Below are 14,301 nucleotides of genomic sequence, written 5' to 3'. Positions count from 1 at the left end.
ACATCGTGTTGTATTCGTTGCGAAGACCAAGTTCTGTATTCTCGAATTTTGACTTTTGACTTCCCAGAGGAAATACCTAATTTTCGTTTTATTATATTTAAATATTGTTTACAAAGATTGGCAATGGTCGAAAGTAATAAGAAATAATTTCATCATTGATAATGGTTATCGGTAACAAAGAAAAAGTTCCATCATCGATAATGATTATCGGTAACAGAAAAATATTCCGTTATCGATGATGGTTATTGGTAACCAAAAAAAAAAAAATTCACTCGTCGATATTGGTTACCGGTTACCGTAAACCACTGAAATTTAATCCATTTATAATGGTCTAAGCAGAACGTTTTAACATTTAAAAATTGATATTTTCTAATCATCTAATTTTTTTGAAAAATTTCTGTAACATCCAGCGATCGCTGGCCCTTCCAAAAATTCCAAATCTACCTTTTTGTCAATGACTCTTTTCATGAAAATTGCAGAAACTTCATGTAGAAACAACTATTTTTTATCCTTGGATAGACGCTCATATTGTACGTAGATATTTCAAGTGACGAGGAATAGGACATCAGAGGAAGAACATTTAAAGCAAGCGAAAACATACAGGCAATGGTATTAATTGAATAAACGCAATCGGAGTCGCAGAGGTAGACCGTACTGATTTTCGCGAGATCAAAGACACAAAGAGGCCATGATTTCTGGTGGATAAGACGCCTCTGGCGTCGGTGCACCGTTGATAATAATCGAGAGTACGGTACGATTGCAATCCGAAAGAGGATCACAATAGAGTTAATTAAACATCTCAATAACAGACGGCTGCCCAAGGGTGATTAGGCATGCTGCGCGGTGACACAAGGACACAGGGAAACCGCCAGTGGCTATTGTACCCCTGCGGAGCAACCAGTCGCCGACAGAATACGACAGAGTCGCGAACAGAGGACAGAAACGAGCCTAGGAAGACCAAGAAAGAGAAGTACGTATATGGTATACCGGAGAAAGATCGTGGTGAAACCAAGTCGAGAAAAGGATGAGCAACCAATAGGGAGCTTGACAATGAGGAAAAGAGAGAGAGGAAGGAAACGAGAAAAGGGGAGGCAGGAGAAGAGATCGCAACAAGGAGGAAAGGAGAGAAGGAAAGCAACAACACAATGCAGGTGACAGCTTGCGCACCCCACAGACCCTGTCTCATCTCTTTTGTTCCTGGCGTTTCGTCGGCTTTCTTCCCCTTGACGGCAAGACAACCGCGGTCGCTGCGGCGTCTCAGTCTCATGTCGCACTGAAATTGCTCAAATGGAAACGAGTGTGTCATTCTCACTACGTCCGCCTGTCACTCGGAGCTGCGACTGCTTTCTCCTTCTCATCCTCCTCTCTTTCTCTTTCGTTATCCGTTTCTGTTTTCCTTTTCCATCATATCGTCTACTTATACATCTCCTGCTCTTTTGCTCACCTCAGTTTCGCGAAACGCGAATAGCGGCCATATTTACCGTCGCCGCCAATGTTTACGATTTAAGAGTTTTTAACAAGTACCTCCGTAGGTATCGATCTTTCGTCGTAATTACGCGTTATTCGTTTTCAATGTCTGTCGTCCCGCTTTGTTGTTTTTAACAAATTTCACGCACCACGCAACAAGTATGCCAATATTTATTACTGGATTGTCAACAAATTTCCTTCTAATACCATTGTATAATCCTTATTCGTTGACTAACTTTTTACTTGCAAAAAAGCTGTGGCATATCCTCTTTTTTAAATTACTGGCATTTGTAGAAAAATCGTTTATAAGAATGAGCTGAGCGGAAAATCAGATGTTTTGGATAGAAAGTAATACGTACAAGAATTCACGGAATGCAAAAATCGCTATTACCGCGAATAGCAGAATCGGACAAAATCTAAGAAGAAAGGAAAGCAAGAAAAGAAATGATATTATTGGCTGTTTACGTAGCGAATGCTAAGGATCGAGGGCAAACGGATATCAGTTGACTCGGTCATGAGATAAAAAGCGAAAACGCTCGGTCTAAATTATTGTCCTCTTGTGATGAAAGATAGGAAGGTGCGGAGCGGACGAGGGTCCGGAGATAAGTATCGCGCGTCGCGCGTCTCATTCAAGCCGGCAAACAGCGTTCGTTGTCAACGTGGTAGGTAGCGTGTTAGGCGACGATATACACGCGTTCCGTTAGTCAGCCGGTTAGAGACAAATGGACGTCCTGATTCGTGACTACCGATTCTACGTTGACTTATAATTGTAAACCTTCCGATTTTGCTTGCGATAAAAGTCCAGCGAAAGAGAAACAGGATGTTTCAGAACTATCAATTTCCGATACACGTGTAATCAACCTGTCTATGGATGATAATCTTCACGGGAAATGAAAACACAAAGATGTGTCACACATTGATCGAAGTTAATTCTTCTGCGTGAATCAGTTACGAATATCATAATTGTTAGTATAATAACATAAATATGCCGTACATTTCACGGGGGATGGGAACGAATAAATGGCATTATACTACATATGTAGATTCGTATTGATGTAATTTACGAAGCAATATGAAAAATGCATATCTTTTCGATATTATCGCTTCTGAGAATTTAAGATAGTTTAATGCATACGATTATCAATTTTGAATATTTTGAATATTTTGAACGTATACCTAAATGTATTTTATATATGTAGTTGTGTCTTATATATAATATTAAATTACAATTAAAGATACCGTGTAATATTTTACATGTTTTAACAACATCTTCACAGAACGCTGACTAATAAATTTTACTGAACATCTGTGATCAAAAATAGAAAAGTATTCGTGAAACTATAAAGTTTCGAATAAAGAATGTTTAAAACCAAAATTAAAGCAATCAGAATATAAAAAAGGGAAATAATCTATATAGAATACGTCAAGTGGATTATAACATATCATCAAGTTCGGATTACTAATCTAACTCTTTATTAACCTTAATATTATGTGAAACATCTAGGGTAAATAACACAATCTTTGCAAAATGATTAAAGGAAGTCCTAATAAACATGGATCGAAAAATTAATAGCTTCAAAGTCATAAACAATTTTTTGTTTCGGTCGGAGAGAGTGGAATTTTGCGTCTACATTGAATTATTGCAAATTAGTCAGTGTAAGTTAATTTGCTATATACAACTTATAATAAATTTTCAAATAATTACATCTACACATACACTAAAGCATGACTGATTTAAAGTTAGGTATATATATAAGCGGCCAAAGTGATTCCCATAATTCGAAGAAATATTACATCACATGTCTTGTGCTTTATTCACAAATCAATCACTGATATTTAAATATTTCAACCACTGATAATATACTTATAGTCAGAATTTTGAACTTTGACTAACTATAAATCAAAGTCACTTCGCATAAAAAAAAACATAAAATAATAATCCTTAGGTCGTTAAATATTCTGAGGTTAATAAAAAGTCAATCGTATCAGATAAAAATAAAAAAATAAGCTCGCTATTTAAGGAATAGGCGTAATCTCCAAATCTTTAATATAGCTGTATTCACTAAAAGACTGCCTGCTTAATATTCTTTATATTATGGATTCCTTTATAAAACTTTATGGAACTTTCATCAGTTGTATTTTTTCGAATCTATAAAAATATTATATGTGTTTAAATTAAAATAACTCCTATTACCGTATTTTACGAAAGGAGACATAAACCATATTAACACATTGAAAATAAATCATTTTCCAAACTCTTCTAATCGTTACTGGCTATCTAAAGACTGAAGCAATAAGAGGAAACAAACTTATCTTTTGACTACGCTTGAGTTTTACATAACTCAATAATAATTAAACGAAATTCTTTATCTGTAAATCTGATTTTGTTGTGATATTCGAAAGTTATACACTGTACATATCTCTTGATTACAAATCTTTCGATTTCGCGATACTTCACAATATCGATAAATGACTTTCTCCTCTTCTCTATGTTGCATAACTTATATTTAAGTAATAACACACGAGTTATAAACGCGTACGAGTGATTCGACCAATTCTTTTTATTCGTGTAATCGCGTTACATTCTGCATGACACGACAGTAAAAATACTTTATTTCGTCTTTCAAGAAGCAGCGCGAAAAAACAGGAAAGTATGTTCACTGTTTTGTAGAAAAACATATCACACAGAACTCATCTCCATTTTCCGTGGCTTCGGCGAACTGTTCGGTAGCTGATAAATCACGGCTGTCATACGCCAGGTGTCGTACATCAGGATGAAAACGCGTTCTACGTCGCCGGCAACGTTATGTCTGCTACACGAATCCGATTTTACGCACATCCCAACGACAAATACAAATTACACGGGATCTCACGAGGCACTCGTGTTTTACGCCTTGGCAGGCGCAATTCTCTGGATTCGCAATGGGGTAAAATTCACCCCCTTCTTCCTTTTCGTTGCGATACCTTCAAACGCATGTGATGTGCGCGCATGAGACTCGTACAGACATACATAGGTACATACCTAAGTACGTGTCAGTGGTATTACATGCTACCTATCACCAGTTTCCTTCGATCTGTGTATGTATACATGCTTATGGGTTGTTTGACGGAGATTCGATTTAAACGTGTCACCGTGTGTGCGTCTTTTTACGAGCAACGTGCATGGAGCTAGTTTGCTTAGTATACGTATCAGACGGCATGTTCTTGAATACGTTGGCAGTACGGTTTATGCGCCGATCTCTCAGTCCGTTTCCCCCGGTCTGGCCGCAGTTGTGCGTTTGTGTGAAGTTCACGACCACGGCTCTTGTACGGCTCGTCTCTCCTCATCAAAGAAGCGCGTTGTACAGACACAGCAAGCAACACTCGTACAACTCGGAATATAAACAAAATTTACCCATGGACAACACACGTGCGTTTGTCATATTTCAAAACCCGACGTATTCCCCTTCTCTATGTTCGCGTCGCCAGTAATTTCAGCGTTGTACCGTGCCGACTTTGAAGGCGGCTTGTGTAAAAACGCGCGTAAAAAACTGTTAATGCCTGTACGTCGTGTTTGTCTCTGCCAGGATATTTCGTTAACATGCGTCACTCCATTTGAAATTTCAACTTGAAAATGAAGGAACTACGAATTCTGTCCATTCGACCATATAAGAATAAAACAAATTCTCGACACGATTTTATGTATGTGTAGTACGATAAAGTTTTCAGTTAAATTCAATCAGATATTACCTGTTTCGACAAAAAATTAACTGGGCTGCGAACATATCTTTATTTTTGACCAGAAAAAATAATATCGTCTCACCATCTTTCAATAATTGACTGTCACCGAATTTCCATTCAGAATTCACTTTTTCTAAGGCTCCGTCTCTACTGAAGCAACAACGAACGACTTTCTGTTATCTGTCGCCTCTTGTTGCATGTTCCAAAACATTTCCGACAAACAGCACCTTTTAGAAACACTTCGCTCATACCAAAGTAACATGCGTCGACTTCTTCAAGAAACATGAAACAGCGACAAACATTTGCTCGACATCGTCTTAGTGAAAACGGGACTTTAAGATGGTAACGTCATTTATCTTTCTCTGAAACCTTGAATAAAATCGTTTATCTTGTCATAGATTTAATATTTGTAAATAACGATTAACTATAATAAAAGTGCAGACTCGATTGTATAGGGTGTAAAGGAATTCTACGTACGTTACAATAATCCTGTTTATCTTCGGATTACTGGAAATCGGCTAAGAGAAGACAACAAAGTTGTCCTTGACCCTGAAATTTAAGAATAAACTCTTTTTATTACAATGACGACTAAGCTCGTCGGAAGAACCGTATGTCGTAACTAAACTACTTTCTCGAAAAAAGATGTTAAACTTTCAATGCTCTTTAGACTGACTTCATTTGCAATTTCATTTGCAATACGTTCACATGTCACGATCAGACAGAAAGTGAATAGGTATTTATTGGAAAAAAGAAATCAACATTTTAAATATTTGTTTAAATCGTAGAGCGAAACTTTAAGTATATACATATGTATGTGTGTACGTATTTGGTTCTTTGATTTCATGTATCCGTGGAAACGTGAAGGAGGAACAAAATCACATTTTGGTCAATTAATCCGTATAATAAGCACGTCGCGTTTCCTGTCACTGAGTAGCGTGAAACAGTTAGGATCGGCTGTCACGATAGGTTTTCATGTTCCAATGGTTTCCCTGGTGCAGGGAGACGACATATTGGTCGAGAGTGCGGGAGGCGACGTCTAGCATCGAATGAGAGACGGGTGTCGTGTTGAAAGCAGACGGCCGAGTGACGAGATGCCAGGACTTCTCCTACCGTAGAAGACAAGATGTCGTCTCTGATTACACACAGCTCTTCCAAAATTCCGAGCGAAGTCGAGAAAAACGTATTACCCTCGTGTTCGCTCCGAAACGAAACGATATTACTGCCCTATTGACAACATTTTCTGTATTTTACGTTATTATTTACTACTGTATTGGAACATCAAGTCGTATGTGGTTGAAATCTTAAAATCAAGTTATAGATATGCTAATAAATGTAAATACATCAGTATCTACTTAAGGCAACAAAAAAACTAGGAAATAAATAAAAACTTACGAAATGACGCTAATAGAAATAAGAAAATATAAAGATATATTACTAATTAGTAAGTGTTGGTCAATATGAAACAATTACTTACCGAAGTCGAAGTCAAATTCGCTGATCGTATCGCTGTATTCCTGAACGTGTATATTTAAATGATGCAGATTGAAACCTTTTACATTTCTCAATAATTCACCATCCATACAAATAAATATGTATAAAGATATGTTCTCTTCTGTGTGATTCCTAGGATAATAAAAACGTAACAGAAATGTACTAAAAAAAATTGCAGAGTATTAAAATTTAAAAAATGGTAAACGAAAATAAAGAAAATTCTAAGTATATAAATAAATAAATGTGTACACACAATGATAGATACTTACAAATTTACGATCGCATGATTTGAAAGGCATTAGGATTATTGAGAAGATAACAGTCGCGTGATTACGATACGTTGTTAGATCTGTAATGATTTTCACGTGTACTAATAGTAACGATACTCGGTTCATTCGGAACAACGATTCATCATCCATGCGCGAAACAATTTAACAGTCACGTTCGCATCGAAACCGATAGCTTGGGATATTATACCGTCGAGTAAACGTATCATCAGGAATCAGGACTCCTATTTTAATAACACGATTTGGGCAGGGCGTTCGTTCCCTCAGCATTGTCATTACATGGTGGCCGTTGGGTCATTTCGTCCGAAATAATTAGCGGTCCCAGGTCTTGTCCCAGAAGAGAGGGTTGGGATGTAAGGATAATGGCAGGGTGCCCTCTCCGATAATACCAGCGAGAACGTAGCTGAGAACGAATTCAACCAGAAGACGGGGGAATTAGTCACACGACGTAACCTCATCTAAGAGAATCTAAAACTATTCGACATATTAACAACCGCAATGTTACCAGGCACCGCACCACATAAATAGAGGGCTCTGAATGCCGACTTTTCGGAAATAAAATTGCTAAATCGTGTATACTTCATAGCCATAATCATCCTTATTCTTTCCCTCCTCGTCTTGTCTCTTGATATGATTTAACGTAGACTTGTTTATCGAAAGCAATGTCATTACGGTATATGAAGGAGCTCGTAAAAATACGCAATGCATTTGCGTGCTACTATAGATAATCTGCGAATTTTTACTGCACGACTGGTTAAATAGGCAACTATTTTCCCACTTCTAGCTTAATAGACGTGATCTAGGTTACCTTTGTATACAAGGCAATAAAAAGAAAAACCTACACAATAAGATTTGTCCTTTCGATATAAACTTTTACATTACGAGCCTCCGAAGTCGTAAATAAACTTTTCCATAATCGATTGTATGTAAATAGAAAAATTGATTTATATAGATTCTTTCTTGTGGAATAATTTAAAACCTTTAGTATAGAGTAACGATAGTCGATCTATGATTATAGAAAATAATTGTTATATGGATAAGAGATATAACAAAAATGCAAGTACTTGAAAATTACTTTTATATCGAAAAATATAAGCCTTGCATTGAATTAAATATTGTAAGTGCCAAAATAGATTTTTATGTTCTCTGTTTTTAAAATTCGTTTAAACACATATGCATAAAATCTTAGAATCTTTTTTCCTTTCTGTCTTATCGCATTATATATGGTTTCAAACTGTATAGTATGAATAATGGCGTGGATACAACCAGGCTATTATTGAATACCAACACCAACTGACGTCTTATTGTTAAGGTAATAGACCTATTTAGGATAAGTACTGCATTCTATTCTAGGATATCGTGTAATAAAGAAGAATTATGATTTATGACTACCGGTTTTACTTTAGAAAAAAAAACTATAAATATTAATTAATATTTCAACAAATTGGGTAATGAAGAAGAGATATTGTAATATGAATATAAATTTATACATATATATTTCATATTTCTGTTCATATTTCTGTTATGTGTGTAATTCTTTTATTCTGGCATCCAAAATATAATTGTATATACACTATACATGCTTTACCGACCGACGATCTTATAATTTTGCAATTAAATAGTTTTGAAATTTTTATAGCCATTTGCAAAAGAAAAACTTTTACTTCGATGATTTAAGAACGTTGATATACACACGTATATATATAATACGTCTATACATATGTATAACAATTTTTATTCGAAATTTACTTCAAACGTGTATCGTTAAACATATAATACATTAAAAATTCTACACGGATATGACAGAATAATTAAAGAAACATCGTAGAAAGATAGAAAAAATCGCCCAGAGAATCCAGATACATATGTCGACACGCCGCATGTTGTAGATTTGCATGTTGTAGCCGGACGCTATTGTAATAGTATTACGTTTAGCGTATTTTTTCTCTGTCCACGTTTTTATCCGACGTTTTGGAGAAAATCTGTACGCGGACCTTACCGCCAACATAAAAATGCAGGTCGTGCACGCCTGCGCAATTGCGCATTGGCTGGGTGACCCGACACGAGTGTTTTATGGCCGACAGTTTTGTGTGTTCCGAGTAGGCATTATTTTTCTTTCTAAACTCCGTTATACCTGGAACAATGGAGAGATTAAAACATAAAATATGATCCCCAGGGTATAGTTCGGAGTGGAGATCGGAGGATGGCGGCGCATAGTGCCTATAATAAATTCGATATACCTGAAGCTCCCTTTCGAATGACCTTTTTTTCGTCAGGTGCGATACAGTGGCACCTCGAGTTAATTCACTCCAAAGTCTCAGAAATCAATCTGTATTCAACAAGCGTGTTTTTCAAAATACTACACGGAGAACGTTACAGACTTAAATGCAAAATAAGAAAAAAATTCTTGCAGAGACCTTTCTTAATTTTTCATCTCATCGCTCTATGACTGGATCAATAAATTGAATGCGCTTTTTTATAAGAAATCACAAAAGATACGGTACAAATAAGTACATAATACATTTTGCTACGGACATATCTTCTCGTATGTATCCATATGACAAATATGTAATATATGGATACATTACATGTTGATACCGTGTTTATAACAATGAAAATTCATACAAAAATAAACGTATCACGAATAAAATATATCATTGTGTGCACGAGTGAGATACATCACAAAATCGCATACTATGTGCAATTTACTTACCATACTAACTTACTACAATTATGTATATACTGATTTTACCATTATTATACAAATTTAATATGATTTATATAAGCGTCCCGGCTTTTCAGTATGCTGAATATGATTTATGTCTCCATCTTCGTGTTTCGTCTTGCTTCATTCATATTTATAAGCGTATAAACAGACATTTGTGCTTCAAGTAATTAAGAGATTTATAGTAGATCGAATTAGCATTAAACGCTTCGATAATTACCTATGTAACTACGTCAAATGTTTAGATAATCAACAAAGAACCATGATTTTCCGTGGTATAGATTGAAGTTATTACATTAATTATGAACAGTAACCGAAAGATTAATAATTTTTTGTAGCAAATTGGATATTCCGTTTTTTACATTGTCTATATACAATTATAATTTTATAATTAATAAATGATTCTTAACACATTGACATTCGCGACGATTTTTCATCATACAAACACATTACATACACTTTCAACAAGTCATTTAATCGTTAAGCCGCTATTATTGATTGACACTGATAAACCTATTTGATCGAAAATATATATGTACAAGGTAATCGATGTAGAAAGACGATTGACGAATTGTCACTTCGTCCACCATCTCAATTAAGTTATATAAGTCGATAAAATAATTATGTATCACACTTATTACTTGAAGCTAGATATTATACAGTGATACCGTCCCATTAAATTTTAACTGCAATTTTACATTTCATATTCATATTTTATAATTTTTAAGATTAAGATATATAATGTTATTCTACAATTTTATTCTTAAATTATCCATCTATCTATTTTAAAAAATCCGAAGAAACATCTTATCGAAAAATAATCAAAAGAATAAATAGTATCTATCATCATACATTAGAATGTTTGTAATATTACGAAATACGTGGCATTTACGTAATAACGTTTGAAACAAGGTAAGTATTTTCCACGCATTATATAAATTCATTTTACGATTTCTTGTACTTCTCAATACATTCTATTGTTAGACGATTAAAATAAATGGATTCCGTAATAAAATCCAAGCTCGACTAATCTGCAAAATTCAATCTTGAAAAATACTAATAGATTGGTGAGATGGACGCAGTGATGAAATGAGAAGAAATGTCCCGTAGCATGAATAGCAAAATGCAGAATGCATAATAGAATTGAAAGGAAGAACGAAAGTGGTCGTTCAAGAGGAGGAAAGCATCCTATTACACGATTCGTTTTTCCATAAAAGCAAATGTCTTTTGGCTAGCGGCGAAGATAGTTTGCAATAGTGGTTGGTCCGGGTCGCGGCCGTATCGTCGCGCCGGACCGAGGACGCTCTTGTATTTGTCGAATACGAAGTCACGTACCGAATACATTATCGGGTGGAATACGGTCTATGCATGTGAAGGTTGAAAAGCAGGCATGCAGGCAGGCAGGCAGGCAGGCAGGCAGGCGGGCAGGCTGAGAGCAAGCTAGCTGGCGGACAGACGGACAGACGGACGAACGAACGAACGGACGGGTGGGTGACTATATTGATTGTGTAGCCGGCTGACAGCGACAGTGACATATGTCACCGAGGCTTCTCGTTATCGCTGATTTAAACATGAGGCAACGAGGCCCTTGCCGAGTTGTCTGCGCTGCACCAGCTTCGTATTTCTGTCTACGTCTCCATCCCTCCCTCCAGCCCCTGTTATTATTATTGCCGCACATATTTTTTTCTCTTCCTCTTTCCTGGTCAATGTATTGACTGTCACATTGTCGGAAGCCTGACGACGTGACCTTTTTGATCACCGTACCGATGAAACGCCATGTCAGAAATAATTACGAGCTAGTCGCACGCAGCTATGTTGTTGTTGCTTGAGCGTTCGTTACTGTTATTATCACTCACGCGCCGTATAATATTGCACCAAATAACAGTTTTTCCCAGAGCCATACGACATATATTGTGATTTCATCGAATATTTGACATTGAATCATGACATTTCAAATGACACTGTTTGTTTAAAAAAGAATTTAATTTTCCTATCCCCTATTTCAATAAACAATATATTGTTGTGTCTAATATAGGAACTCGTAAATTTGAAGATAAACGTATGACAAACAGGTCACATTTTGGCGGAAGTTGCTACAACATAGATTGTATTGGAAAGCAACGATACGTACATAATCACGTAGCGCCCCCCTGTCATTTCGTGCTACGAGTTCGATATATAAGAAGTAAGGGATGAGGCGAAGGGAGAAGAAAGAAGACTGCTATGATTTATTACCGGCCGCAAATTCTGTTTCTCCTCTGTGCACGCCAACTGCGTTTGCGTTCATCCATCTTTTTCCCTTTCACGGCTCACCGAGCAACTTTTCCCCAGCCTCCCCTCTCCTTCTTCCTTCACCCTCTTTGTTCCGCGCCATCTCTCAAAGTGACTGACTGCCTCCTTTATTATCCGCTTGTCAGCATTTTTACACTTTTATCCAGCGTTCTAGTATCTATTGTCCCCGAAGCGAATTCGTTTGGTCACAATACGTCATGAAGAACGATCATCCTGAAGTATTACTAAAGTATTGTTGAATCTCGTTGAAAATAGCGGTGATGTTTGAAAAGCTATTGCGGTCTAATGTCTGATTCGAATTGACGCATGGATTATAAATTATATACTTCGTAAGCGTTCTTTGGCTTTCGAAACGGAAAAATGGAGGACAGCTGCCGTTTCCAGGCCAATACACGTTCACTAGTAGCCAGTCTTACCCATTTCGATATATTTAAATATAAACAATTCTAAAAACTATTTTCCTTAGAAAATGATTTATAGAAGCTTCTTTTGTCATCGAACTTCAAGATAAATATAATTGCATCTTATATATCGATTGACACGTCATGCTATTCTTCCAAATTCATAAAATATAATTTTTATTATTGTTTATGATCCTTCATTCCCACTTGACATTTTTATAACACAGCCCATAAAAGCTTTTACGATGGGCAAAATTTCCCAATTTCTTAAATCTATTTACAGGCAGGTATGACTAACCAGTATCCTAATGCCAGTCTGTAATAGCTCGGAAAATTATAGCCTAATCATAATAAATATTATCTATCATTTCATGTATTTTATTTATCGCATTACCTACTTATATTGCCTTCCTTTCTCTCGCTCATTTTACAACTACTGTAAACTAGAAAGGGTTTGTGTACGCATTATATTACTGTTACTTAAATTACTTTACAATAGCATTATTGTTACGTTATTAGAAGGACATTTTCATAAAACTGGCATGATCTATATCTATATTTATTAAATTTATTGTTTGCATACATGTATACATTTTCCTACGATTAACGAAATAATGCATATTTCACATCAGATGCAATTAGCATTGCATTTTACATAATAAACATTGTTTATGTCACTGCATCTGTCAGTAACACATCAAAGCTGAATCTTTATCCGTCTGGTAGCTGACGTTTTGAAATCTCCGAAACGTGGACTGAAGGAGCGGCGGAGATGAAAGAGAACTATATTAGCCGTAAACTCATCCGTCAGCGTCAAAACGTCAAAGACTTGCCATTGGGGTATTAACGGCGCCATAACTTCAGAGAAACAGAACAGGAGAAAGGAGAGCGGAGGAATGAGAGGGATACAGAAAGTCAAAGATATAGAATGGAAGTAGAACTCCCAAAGACCTTTATTTCTTCTGGGAAATATTACACGATAGAAAGATTTAATATTACCTTGTATCCCACTGTTTAGTTGAAAATGGAAGTTCAACGGATATAGACGCAATCATTCTTATTAGTAGACTTTCACTATTATTTATCATTATTCTTAGATTTGTTTAATACGTTACGATCTTAACTATGCAATAGCAAATTGTAATAATGTGTGTGAGATTAGACATAATTAATATACTATAATTGTTGTTCGTTTCACCCTTCACAAATAGAGTACGCACGATAAATATGTACAGAAAGTTATTAAAATTCTTAAAGTAATTTCTTATATATCTACATATCTACATATTTCTAAATCAGCAACAAATATGGTTCTATATTTTTATTCTTTTTTTTTTTATTTGTTTCTATTGGAAGTTGACCTAAAATTGAAACTTTACATAGGACACTTTGCGTTTAAAATTGATTATATTTTATTATGTATTATACCATTTCGAAACTCCAAAAACATTATGAATTTAAATTTAAACTGCAACTGACATAACTGTATACATTTCTCAGACACTATTCGCGTACATTTCTACACAAAGTGTTTCTCGGGCTAATTATTGCTTACCGCGATTATGCGGTCTACGTAGCCAGCGTGTGGATATTGTCATAATTCGTTGTAATTACCTTGTAACATAACTGCTTCACCGATCGCTTTATCTTACTTAAAGTCATACCGCGTGAAATGGCCACAATCCCCTAACCGCGCGGAACGTTTGAGTTTCAACGCAGCTGGTATTCAAGTTTTTTAATGGCCACGTTTGGCGGGTGCAGCAGTCACGATGCGTAGCTTTTATTAATACACAGTACAGAACACACGTTTGTTTTAAAGGTTTCGCATAAATACTATAGCGACCATATTGCGAAAGCAGTTTCTATGAGTCGTGAAAACGGTATTTTTCTTCCAACTAATACATTATTGATTACATAT

General features: G+C 35.9%; 1 long non-coding RNA gene across 1 annotated transcript; it reads right to left on the bottom strand.

Annotated features, from left to right (window-relative positions):
- Window positions 1-8,725: 8,725 nt before the first annotated feature.
- Window positions 8,726-9,705, bottom strand: LOC143302511 (uncharacterized). The gene is made up of 3 exons (XR_013058099.1): window positions 9,679-9,705; window positions 9,206-9,294; window positions 8,726-9,099 (listed from the first exon to the last, which is right to left on the bottom strand). It is a non-coding gene; the product is annotated as an uncharacterized LOC143302511 (long non-coding RNA).
- Window positions 9,706-14,301: the final 4,596 nt, after the last annotated feature.

This window comes from Bombus vancouverensis, chromosome 3 (genome assembly GCF_051014615.1).
Source record: "Bombus vancouverensis nearcticus chromosome 3, iyBomVanc1_principal, whole genome shotgun sequence".
NCBI lineage: Eukaryota > Metazoa > Arthropoda > Insecta > Hymenoptera > Apidae > Bombus > Bombus vancouverensis.
This window is presented reverse-complemented; position numbering and strand designations above follow the sequence as displayed.